Below are 13354 nucleotides of genomic sequence, written 5' to 3'. Positions count from 1 at the left end.
TCTCATACCCTTTTTCAGTAAAAGTATATTCACTTTCATCTACACCTGAGAATTCATCTTCACTGGACTCATCACTACTCTCTTCCTCACCATCAGATTCACTTAAGTACTCGACTTTTGAACAATAGGGAAAGTTAGTATATTCATTCTTATCTGTATTCATATACCCTTCATCATCTGAACTATCACTGATTTCACTTTCGTTATCAGATTCGAGCAGGAAAGCAACTTTTAAACAGTGAGGCAAATTATTACTAGATGTTTCAGTCACTTCGTTTTCCAACTCATTTTCTACACAATACACATCGTTTGGACAGTCAGGCACTTCTGTTATATCACTTTGAACGATTTCAGCCTTAACTTCATACTTAGTATAATCGTCACATACTTCAATAACTTTCATTTCATTTTCTTCCATGCTGTCATTTTCAGGTAATCGTGCGAAATTCTTACTATAACCTTCTGCATCAAAACTATTAAACACCTTTCCATCAACAATAATTTCATCTGCACTGCTCATAATGTCATGATTACTAACGTCCTCCTCTACCTCATTTTTACCTATTATTAATCGTGCACACGTCTTTTGCGTGGCATATTCTACCTCCCTTTCCTCTTTATTCATCACAACCTCCCCCACATCTACATCTTTTACTTCATACACATCATTAACAGTGCCAATATTTCCCTTTTCACTTGCCTTTTCTGGCTCCCTTTTACTTTTTAATAAAGTCTTTTCGCACGATTCCGATACCGAGTTATCTTTATCATATGACATATTAACTTTATTTTCATTTCTACATTCATCTACTACTGAAACCGGCCATCGGAAGTGTCCGATCCCGCCTCTTCTGTCTCTCTCTTCGGCAGCCATCTTGTTCTGACGTCTGCCATTTGTGTCTGCTGCCAAGTGCAATGTATGCTGCTTCGGTAACCGCTGGCCCGAGCACGAACGGTCACGTGACTTCGCACTGGGAACGCCACTATGTATCACTCCGCGCCCGTCTGCTATAGGCGCGCCCTTAACCTTCCTGCCCCGTATTTTACATCTTTCCTTCTCGAATCTAATATTTGGCATCTTTTCTTTGGGCCCAAAACCGGTTTCCGCGTGAATCCGGCCCGTAACACACGCGGTTTTTAGTTTTCCATTTCGTCTCTAGTTTGGGAATTTCGTGCTATGTATCCTCTGCAGCGCGTCGTATAATTTCCTCTACCTCTCGCACGACCTCTTTGAATCGCGTTTACACGATATCTTTCGTTTTCAGGTCGTTCATTTTGGTCATTACTTTCTCGTAAATAATTGTTGTTATTGTGGGGACGAGATTCGCGATTTCTTCGCCAGTGATCTTCATCCTCGACCCTTTCCAAAAAAGCAGAAAAACTTCTATGGGTACTCCCAACATATCGTTTCGAATCCTCAGGCAGTTTCTGCCAAAGAACCCAAACGATCTCAGCTTCAGTTCTTCTAGCCTTCAAATGTATCAGTTTTCTGTACCATGATTCGCAGAATTCTTTCATGGTTTGTTTACCTCTGATGTCATACAGTCTGGCCATTAGAAATTCACGCCACAACTGGTCTTGTTTTTGTTCTGACCAGCATTCGTCAATAAATTTTTGTTTAAAGGTTTCAAAAGACATCTGGTTAGTATCAAGATTCAACCCCCACCTTTTTGCTTCTCCAATTAATGCACTGATTACAACATTAATTTTTTCCTGGTCAGTCAAATATTCAGGAAAATTTCTTTCGCAATTCTTTACAAAATCAAGTGGGTGCCAGTCGTTATGTCTCTTTGCTGGGTCGAATTTTTCCTCGCCCTCTAATATTTTACTGAAGGGAATTTTTTCAGTAAAATGTGTAGGTACTGATTGTACTTTTCTTTCCAAGTCATACACTTTGCCTTGGATTTGTGAAACGTTATGTTCACACTTCTTTTCGCAAGTAACAATCTGTCTGGTTAATTCTCTACTTGTTTCTGTTACAGACTGTTTAATCTGTGCAAATTCCACGCTACATTCTGTTTGTATTTCGGATTTAATACCGAATACCTTTTCGTCAACCTTAGTACAGACTAAGGGTTCAATTTGATCTTGAATTTTAATTACTTCAGAGTCAAATCTTTCGTTAATGTCATCAATTTGTCCTTGTACATTGGCAATATTGCCATTGATGACAGTAATTTCGCTTTTAATACTTTTGATTTCATTACTCACTGTTCCTACCCTTGAGTTAACTTCTTCAATTTGTTTACTAAGTCTGGTACCCTGCATTTCGATTTGTGCATTAATATTGTCACTGTGTGCTGCAATTTGTGCCTTAATATTGTCATTGATATTGTCATTTTGCGCTGCAATTTGTGCCTTAATATTGTCATTGATATTGTCATTTTGTGCTGCAAATTGCGCAGACAGTATTCTAAGTAAATCAGTCAGATCTGGTGTCTTCTCACTTTTAGGTTCTGCTACATTTTTGCGTTCGAGTCCTACTTCCCTTTCAGTTCTTGGTGATTCAAACATATCCCTCGATTCATCAGCATAGCCACTGTCTTCGACAACATCGCCTACATTGTCTTGCTTAGTACGCGCTACACACATAGCTTCGATCTGTTTATTAACGTCTGCGTGATAACGTACGTAATTTAACTCGCGTGTCATGCCATCTGTTGGTGTGCTGCCTGAACTGCTCTCGGTTGCATTCTGCTCTCGCGTGTCTACACTTATTTCTGATTTTCTGTCCATTTTAGCTATTATTAAGTACTGATACCTTTTATTTTTAATTTAAACTGAACTTTCACTACTAGTTCTGTCAAGTAATGTACAGGTTCGTGCCGCTGGACGTTTTATGTTCACTCAATGTTTGTAAAATGCTAACTACTTATAATTTTTTCCGTCTGTACATGCAAACTGAACAACGTCCTGTCACGCGGCGCCACGTATAACACTACAACTGCGTTTACGTAGCTTACGTAATCAATTACCAAATTTGGTTTATTACGTAGTATGCCCCAACAGAACAGAGTCCTGTCACGGAAAAGCCACGTATAACACTCCCTTCTGCTACTACTGTACCATAACCTCAATGCTAGAAGCAGATTGTGACATAAAACAATTTTGTAAAAGCAACTATGGCACAAAGCAACAGAGCAGTGTTACCCTCTGAGAGGAATTTTGTTAATTTGACCGTGTTGTTCCTAACGGAGGTGGCTTATCGGAAATGAAAGTAAGAATTACGTAAATATTGGAATAGTGACAAACAAAATTTTGCCTAGCTATACTATTCCTAGAATAAGGGAAACGGTCGCCAGCCTAATTAGGCAAGAGAAAGATTAACATTCTCGTTTATGAAAGTAGGTATAAGTAACTATAATGGACAACACAACAAACACAACCTAGATTTAGCAACTCTCGAGTGCAATGAACTCTGACACACATATGTTTTAAGATTGAAGCTAACAACTGGAGCAGCACAAAAACAAAACAAAAAAAACTATTTGCAAAATTATAACACGTACAGAAAAACACTATCACTTTCAGGGTTTACACAAACTGAATGGTCTTTATACTGATAATATGCACACAAGAGAGATAAACACTTAGTGATCATGAGCATATAATTTCCTACTATGCAATTTTCTACTGTTACTACCGTAAAACATAAAATTAACATTAATGTAAGATACTGACCCACTCTCTGATATTAACAATAGGCAGTAGTGTGATTATTTACTAAGCAAAACTCTATAAACCACTGTCTTGAGAAATTTTAATTTGCAGTTGGCAATAACACTTTAATAAGCAGTTTTACTAGGAAAATTATTTCAGCAAGCATCATTAACCATAACTTTCTCTTTACTATGTTCAAAGGGGCATCAATTAGAAAACTGGGTTTCAATGTACTTTCAGTAAGGACACTCGGTAATCACTTTACTTCAAACGGAGAGGACCCTGAGAGGTGTTATGATGAGGAGTAAAATCAAGGTAGGAACATAAATTCCGATATGAATTACCTTATATTTCAGCACACTAACACATCCATTAGGCTGATCCTTCACTGTACATCAATGCAGTATTCCGATACAATGATTGCGCAATGTGGTGGCAACTGCATGTTGGTAGGTGGAATTGCAGGTAGAATTGCTGGACTCTGTCATTTCTTGGTGGCGATGATAAATACAAATTCCAGAATAGTTCCAGCTATTTATCCACCCATCCGAGGCATTGGAAAGAAGCAGGAAAAGCCTCTCTCTGAATCAGCACAATATGCACCTTTACAATGGCAGTGCACGGACTCGTAGATCGTCCCAGACTGCTGGCTCGTCTCCGACTGCTGGCTCATCTCCGACTGACTATCAGTTCCACCTTTTCCACCTATGCCAACCACAATTTGCGCGCGCTACACATCCCGTTCCAGAGGGGAACCACTACACCATTTACATACAAACTAACTAAGAACCCTAAGTGAGGATCAGCAATTTACATAACAGCAAACAAATACATTAAATAAAACAGAACATTTTCACATATTGACACTTCTACAAAAAATTATTCACACAAAATTACAATTATATACAATAAGTTCTGTTCCCTCCAAATGGGACAAAGAACTTTAAATTGCAGATACACTACTTTGCATAGAATCAAATCACGACATCAAAGGTTTGACAAAGAAAAGAGTACACAATTTTATGTTATCGATTCCAACACATTTACAGAAGATCAACAATGTAACATTAAATAAAGCAAAAGCAAAATAAATTCATACAGCATAAGAGCTGTGGTGTTACACTATGAAGAGATAATTACACGCCTCAACAAAATTACAAAGTCTCGAAATGAATATTTGCCTTCACTTTAACGTTACATGTCTGAATAAGATCTCGGATTTATTAAGACAGAACATTCATGCGGATATGCGGACCATATACTGTGGCTTTGTGCCGATGTTCTGACCGAGGCTGAAGCAATAGGTGTAGTCTTAACAAGAAGGAACAAAGTATGCACCTGTCACAAGTGTTGGCCAGTAAATGGTACTTGGCACGGTTTTTCAGTACTCTCTCACTGTACAAAAACTGAGAAAAAGTATCACCTTAAGTCAGAGCAATAGGAGATGCTATATTTAATTCCGAGTGCTTTCAGATGGTAAAGCTGAGTCACTAACATAGAAATGCACTCATCCCTGCTTGATGCGTTTTCGTAGTTGGCACATTAGCAGGAGGACTCTAGTTTTCTGGGGAATGCTCTGTGATCTGACGCATATTTGTGAGCGTAAAATTTCGTCTCCTAATAGGCTATAAGCAATCAGTCAGTAGTTTCAAACTAGACAAAACTCGGAAAGTAGAACTCTTTATACGTACCCGCGAAATTACACTGCTTCTTGAGAGTGCACAGTCTTGCCAACGTGTGTTAGCTTTCTTCCAAAAGAGAAAAGTTGGCGCTGTTAAGTAACTGTAACGATCATTCAGTAAAATTCGAAGCCAAACTTACAGGCCTATATGTCATCGGGACAGAAATGGAGACAGGTTCTCAAAATGTTTGAGAGGCAGTTCAGATTCGTGCCGCCTATTGAATGAAAAGGAAAGTTGCGTTTGATGTAACAGTGTTTGAGAGACATACTACTATTTCTTCGCTTGGAAGGGTGTGGGCAAATACTTGCAAACAGCATCAAATATCGGAGAGAGGTATTTCAGATAGAAATTGTACGTTCGACTGCAGTTGAGTGAATGTTCGGTTTCCCCACGACGTCAGCAACAGGACGAGTCTCAGCGGCTTGGAGCAACAGTTGATAGCAAGAAGCAAATGAAAGGCGAATGAGCAAATGGGAATATGAGAAAGAATCGCTCGATGTGCCCGAGTTTTGTGTGCAACAAGTACCGGATAACATAGCTGATTCAGAATAACCGACTGGCTCGCTAATAGCTGCTACGCCAGAAAATCCAGCACCGACACGTTATGCAGCTTACCCCTACTTACACACATAACCTGGCCTCTAATTCCTGGGATCGCAGCATGTGCATCTGGTCAGCAGTTTTCCACTTACCCTGCAGCTGAGGGGTTTGGTTCCCTTTCCACGCATGCATCTCTGAATGAAATCGATAAAAGTAATTAATCTGGCAACGGCCCTACCGCAGTGGATACACCGGTTCCCGTCAGATCACCGAAGTTAAGCGCTGTCGGGCGTGGCTGGCACTTGGATGGGTGACCATCCGGGCCGCCATGAGCTGTTTCCATTTTCCGGGGTGCACTCAGCCTTATGATGCCAACTGAGGAGCTAATCGACCGAATAGTAGCGTCTCCGGTCAAAGAAAGCCATCATAACGACCGGGAGAGAGGTGTGCTGACCACATGCCCCTCCTATCTGCATCCTTAGTTGAGGATAATACGGCGGTCAGATGGTCCCGGTGGGACACTTGTGGCCTGAAGACGGAGTGCTTAATCAAGCTAATGATGTAGTGACTAGGTATTCAACTACATCTGCATTCCGCAAGTCATATTACGAAGTACCGGGTAAGGATACTTTATGGACCACTCAAACCCCCTCCCTTTCCTTTTCCAGTCGTGTATGGTTCGCGGGAAGAAAGATTGCCGACAAGCCTCCTTGTGAACGTAAGTCCCACTAATTCTACCTCCATGGCCTTTTCACGACATTTACGAAGGTTGACTCTTCTAGGAACATATTATCTCAGAACTTCTATGCGCATCGCCTCTCTTGTAAAGTCTGCCACTAAAGTTGGATGATCATCTCCGTGACGCTTTCGTGTTTCTTCGGGTCTTATTTAAGCTGATCGGCCAGAACATTACGACTACCTGCGTAATAGCCGGTATGTCCACTTCTGGCACGGATAACAGCGGGGACGCGACGTGGCATGGAACCACGGTGGGTATTGGCACCACACCTGCACACACAGCTCACGTAATTCCCGTAAATTCCGAGGTGGGGGTCGACGAGCTCAGACGCCACGTTCAAAATGGTTCAAATGGCTCTGAGCACTATGGGACTCAACATCTTAGGTCATAATTCCCCTAGAACTTAGAACCACTTAAACCTAACTAACCTAAGGACATCACACACACCCATGCCCGAGGCTGGATTCGAACCTGCGACAGTAGCAGTCCAGCGGTTCCGGACTGCAGCGCCAGAACCGCTAGACCACCGCGGCCGGCACGCCACGTTCAATAACATTCCATATGTGTTCGACCCGGTTCAGATCTGGTGAAATGGAGGCCTAGCACATCAATTGGATCTCGCCACTGTGTTCCTCGAAGTATTCCATTAGCCACCTGGTCTGGTGACATTGCGCATTACTTTGTTGAAAAATGTCACTGCCGTCTGAAAACATGACCTTCATGAAGGGGTGTGTGTGGTCTACAACTAGTGCGCGAAGCTCCTTCGCCGTCATGGTGCCTTGCACGAAATGCATTTCACCCATGGATGCCCACGTCGAAGTACCCCACATCATCATGGAGCCGCCGCCAGCCTGTCTCCGTCACGTGGTACAGGTGTCAAGGAGCTGCTACCCTGGAAAACGATGGATTCGCACCGTCCCATCGGCATGACGAAGAAGATAGTAGGTTTCATCAGGCCAGGGAACGCTCTGCCACAGTGCCAATGTCCAGTGTCGATGGTCACTTGTCCATTTCCGTCGTAGTTATCGATGCTGTGTGTTAACATTGGGACAAGCATGGGTTGTCGGCTGTGCGGACCCAGATTTAGAAAGGATTAAAGTCCGATTTTAGTTCCGCCACATTTCCCCACTTCTCCTGTTTTACCACCCTGCTCAGTCCACAACGTTCGACATCTCTAATGAGGTGTGGTCACTCTCCGCCAAGACGTCTGGACGTAGTTTCACCTTGGTTTCGCTACGTTTTGGAAACATACACCACAACACTCCTCAAACATCCGACAGCTCGTGCAGTTTCCGAAATGCTCGTGGGCCATCACAATCTGCCCATGCTGAAAGTCAAGTAGATCGCGTGCCTTCCGCGTTCTGCACACGAATAGCACGCCCACTAATACTAAATGCATCTCACGAAAGGCCATCCCTTGCCAGGTGACACTTCCATGGCCTGGAGCGGTTTATACAGGGTGGTCCATTGATAGTGACCGAGCCAAATATCTCACGAAATAAGCATCAAACGAAAAAAATCACAAAGAACTTAACTCGTCTAGCTTGAAGGGGGAAACCAGATGGCGCTATGGTTGGCCCATTAGAGGGCGCTGGCATAGGTCAAACGGATATCAACTGCGTTTTTTTAAAAATATGAACCCCAATTTTTATTACATATTCGTGTAGTACGTAAAGAAATATGAATGTTTTAGTTGGACCACTTTTTTCGCTTTGTGATAGATGGCGCTGTAATAATCACAAAAATATAAGTACGTGGTATCACTTCACATTCCGCCGGTGTGAACAGTATTTGCTTCGTGATATATTACCGGGGTTAAAATGGACCGTTTACCAATTGCGGAAAAGGTCGATATTTTGTTGATGTATGCCTATTGTGATCAAAATGCCCAACGGGCGTGTGCTATGTAATCTGCTCGGTATTATGGACGACATCATGCAAGTGTCCGGACCATTCGCCAGATAGTTACGTTATTTAAGGAGACAGGAAGTGTTCAACCACATGTGAAACGTCAATCACGACCTGCAACAAATGATGATACGCAAGTAGGTGTTTTAGCTGCTGTCGCGGCTAATCCGCACATCAGTAGCAGACAAATTGCGCGAGAATCGGGAACCTCAAAAACGTCGGTGTTGAGAATGCTGCATCAACATCGATTGCACCCGTACCACATTTCTATGCGCCAGGAATTGCATGGCGACGACTTTGAACGTCGTGTACAGTTCTGCCACTGGGCACAAGAGAAATTACGGGACGATGACAGATTTTTTGCACGCATTCCATTTAGCGACAAAGCGTCATTCACGGCGGTAACGTAAACCGGCATAATATGCACTATTGGCAACGGAAAATCCATGATGGCTGCGACAAGTGGAACATCAGCGACCTTGGCGGGTTAATATATGGTGCGGCATTATGGGAGGAAGGATAATTGGCCCCCATTTTATCGATGGCAACCTAAATGGTGCAATGTATGCTGATTTCCTACGTAATGTTCTACCGATGTCACCACAAGATGTTTCACTGCATGACAGTATGGCGGTGTACTTCCAACATGATGGATGTCCGGCACATAGCTCGCTTGCGGTTGAAGCGGTATTGAATAGCATATTTCATGACAGGTGGATTGGTCGTCGAAGCACCATACCATGGCCCGCACGTTCACCGGATCTGACGCCCCTGTATTTCTTTCTGCGGGGAAAGTTGAAGGATATGTGGTATCGTGATGCACCGACAACGCCTGACAACATGCGTCAGCGCATTGACCTACTCGCTGTTGAGAGGAATGTCGTTACATGTATTGCCAAATGCATTGAGGTTGACGGACTTCATTTTGAGCATTTATTGCGTTAATGTGGTATTTACAGGTAATCACGCTGTAACAGCATGCGTTCTCAGAAATGATAAGTTCACAAAGGTGCATGTATCACATTGGAACAACCGAAATAAAATGTTCAAAAGTACCAACGTTCTGTATTTTAATTTGAAAAACATACCTGTTACCAACTGTTCCTCTAAAATTGTGAGCCATATGTTTGTGACTACAAGAGCGCCATCCATCACAAAGCGAAAAAAGTGGTCTAACTAAAACATTCATATTTCTTTACGTACTACACGAATACGTAATAAAAATGGGGGTTTCTATTTTTAAAAAAACGCAATTGATATCCGTTTGACCTATGGCAGCGCCATCCAGCGGGCCAACCATAGCGCCAACTGGTTTCCCCCTTGAAGCTAGACAAGTTTCGTTCTTGTAGTTTTTTCGTTTGACGCTTATTTCGTGAGATATTTGGCCTGGTCACGGTCAATGGAGCACCCTGTAGAGATAGTAGATCAGTGGCCACAATGATCTGGTGATTAATGCAATTTATTTATCAGGGCTGTTTTATACGGATTCCAGACTGAGAAATATTCAAGTATAAATCGAGCGACTGTTTTGTAAACTACCTCCTTCGTAGGTGGATGTCTTTTTCCTGAGGATTCTTCCAATGAATCCCAGAGTTAACATCTGCCTTACCTGCCATTAGTTTGAAGCGGTCGTTCCACATTACATCACTACTTACGCATACTCTTGGATATTTTATGCACTGAAGCGCCAAACAAACAGGTATAGGCATGCATGTTCAAATACAGAGATATGTAACAGGCAGAATACGACGCTGCCGTCTGCAATGCTTATATAAGACAGCAAGTGTCCGGCGCAGTTCAAATGTGTGTGAAATCGTATGGGACTTGACTGTTAAGGTCATCAGTCCCTAAGCTTACACACTGCTTAACCTAAATTATCGTAAGAACAAACACACACACCCATGCCCGAGGGAGGACTCGAACCTCCGCCAGGACCAGCCGCAGAGTCCATGACTGCAGCGCCCCAGATCGCTCGGCTAACCCCGCGCGTTACTGCTGTTGCTACAATGTAAGGTTATCAAGATTTAAGTGAGTTTGATGTGCTAATGTTATGGTCGGCGCACGAGCAATGCGACGCAGTATCTCCAAGGCAGTGATGAAGTGGGAATTTTCCTGTACGACCATTAGTAGTGGACCAAAGTCGCCACCAGCGCATTTTGTTAGTGTGGATTGCCTACATCTGGGGCAGGTATGCATTCAGGGGCAAACATATTGTTCTCCTTTGATTGACAGATCATTAACCTATTGTTCTCCTTTGATTGATAGGTCCTTAACTTATTGTTCCCCCCACCCCCCGCCTCCCATCCCCCACCCCACCACAACCATTCAGAAAACCTCCTCCCTCGCTGCTACAGGTACACTCTCAGGTCTGAGAAATTGGAATAGCATCTCTCACTCTTATCAGTTCAATTGACTATTTAATTAAATTGTCAATTAATTAACCTCTCCCCTTCTAGTAAGCCCCCTCCTCTCCCACCCTCCTTCCCAGGACTTGGCGGGAAAAAGACTCACTTGATCGGCTGTTCGGAGGGAATTCGATTGTATTGTATGGAATATTGTTTAAACAATTTACAGAATATTGCTTACTTATTTATGGCAGTGTATGGAATGTAGTTTATTTATTTCGTTAAAGAATTTGTCCAGAAATCGATTGCTGTCTATGGAATATTGTTTAAACAATTTAGACAATGTATAGAATATTGTTTAATTATTTATGGCAGTGTATGGAATGTATTTTATTTATTTAGTTAAAGACTTTGTCCAGAAATTGACTGCTGTCTATGGAATATTATGTAAACAATCTAGACAATATGTGGACTATTGTTTATTTAATCAGTTTAGGGAAATCATATAGGTAAGAGAAGTGTTTCGATACACTTTCAACTACCTAGTTTCATCTGCTTCTCAAGGTCATCCAACCTCTCGCATTCACATCCTAAATACAGGCACATAGATCGATTAATGTAGGAAATGTCATAAGAGTTTTGGTAGGTTAGCTAATAAGACAGATAAATATTCTCATACAAAATATTTATTAACTGTTTCATATATACTTACACGCAATTACACACAGAGAACAACTCTTTCTTTAGTTTTGTTAGGTGTAGTTTTAATAATGTCCAAGATAATTTTTATCTTATAACTTAAATCCACACCTGAATCATCTACTTCTTTCTCCAACCAGCTATTTGACAATTACAGCGAAGGTATATTCTCGAATTCTAATACATATCTAATTTTCTTCCTGTAAAATACTTGTTTTATGGCTTTAACTTTTAGCTCTGATCTCTCTTGCTGTTCTAGGCGAGAGCACTCAGGGATTTTAATTTTTCCCCTTATCTCCTCCATGACACTATTGTTAAACCGTTCCACATCTTCCTGTGTGTATGTCGGCATCTCCTCTGCTCCACATTCTTGTGGGATTTTTGTATAGAACTTTAAGTTCACAATTTTTGCCAGCAATTGGCTATACAATGTAGTTATTCCATCAGCTTTTAACTCAGCAAATGCCTTTTCTATTGCTGGGTGGATAACATCCAGCTCTCCACACGTAGATAGAAAATAACCATCCTTTTTAAGCCGATCCAAATGGTAATAGAGCTTGATAAACACATTTTTCGTGTATCCCTTAATATAGTAAACGTTCTCGATTCCACTGATTTCGGCCAGTACACCAGTTTCCATGACTTTTTCCTGTAAATGCCAATATTTTGTATTCCCCTTTCGTGGTCAGATTTTTCCATGCAGAATGTTTAAATCCGTACGTAAACCTGGCCTGCACATCGGTAATAGCTTCTTCCTTTTCCAATTGCAGCCTATATTCTTCCTTTATAGCAGATGTCATCCTCATATACTCCAGTTTCCTTTTCAGTACTTCCACGTCATGTAATTTCTTTAAAGGGGGATGGTTTAAGTGTGTGCATTGGTCCTTCTTATTAAGATTTTGGGGTATAACATTATTTATAGGAACCTGACCCAATTTGGCGATATCTATATCTGACGGTATTGTGGAGAACAGGGTTATATAGACTGAGAAAAATAAGTTTCTCCTGGTTTAACATAACACTTCTGCGTAATACTTATACTGTCTTTGTTGGAGTCCACGTAGTTTACAGGTAGATAATTAAAACTGTATGCAGACAGAGCATAACATAAGCTTTTGTCGGTTCTGAGAGTCCGGCAGACTTACTTGCATACCAGTCAATTTTCGGGTGTTCTTATTCCCCCAGTAGACAAATTGTAGAACGTTGTTAAGCACCACACAGCTACTGTTCTGTAAATTATTAGTTAGCTGACACCACATGGATGCAACTGACACAGAGTAAAGTGGAGCACATTGTAAATACAGCTTGTTGGTATCTAATACACTTAAACACGATCCATTCTGAAGTTGTATATAGTAGCCTCCTGCCTGGTAATGCCGTTCTCCTGAGCCAAAGAGGACGCAAAAGTTTCCCGTAATCGCGTGTCTGGACACTTTATAAAATCTATAAGATGGTTACAGATAACTTTTTTTACTCCTGGACTTGTGATTTGACATATAAATTTGTTATTTGCCTTTACTTTACAATTGGAGCTCATCCACATTAAACAGTCTATTCCAGCTGTTTTATCGTTGTCCACAATCACATTGCTGCTTCCCTGATGGTCTCCTTCCATGCAGAAGTCGTGGTTGATCTTAGGTACTCGCTCATCTACATTTTATTAAAAATTCCGACAAAGTCTTGCGTTATGTCTAAATCCAAAAGGTAATAATCATCTAAAGTAGCTGCTGCAATATTCCAGGCAACTTTTCCTTTAGAATATCCAATTTAATGCCGGCTAA

At 41.6% G+C, this 13354-nt stretch overlaps 1 pseudogene; it reads left to right on the top strand.

Annotated features, from left to right (window-relative positions):
* Nucleotides 1-6106: 6106 nt before the first annotated feature.
* Nucleotides 6107-6224, top strand: LOC126164117 (5S ribosomal RNA; annotated as a pseudogene).
* The last annotated feature ends 7130 nt before the right edge of the window (nt 6225-13354 follow it).

This window comes from Schistocerca cancellata, chromosome 2 (assembly GCF_023864275.1).
Source record: "Schistocerca cancellata isolate TAMUIC-IGC-003103 chromosome 2, iqSchCanc2.1, whole genome shotgun sequence".
Taxonomy (NCBI): domain Eukaryota; kingdom Metazoa; phylum Arthropoda; class Insecta; order Orthoptera; family Acrididae; genus Schistocerca; species Schistocerca cancellata.
This window is presented reverse-complemented; position numbering and strand designations above follow the sequence as displayed.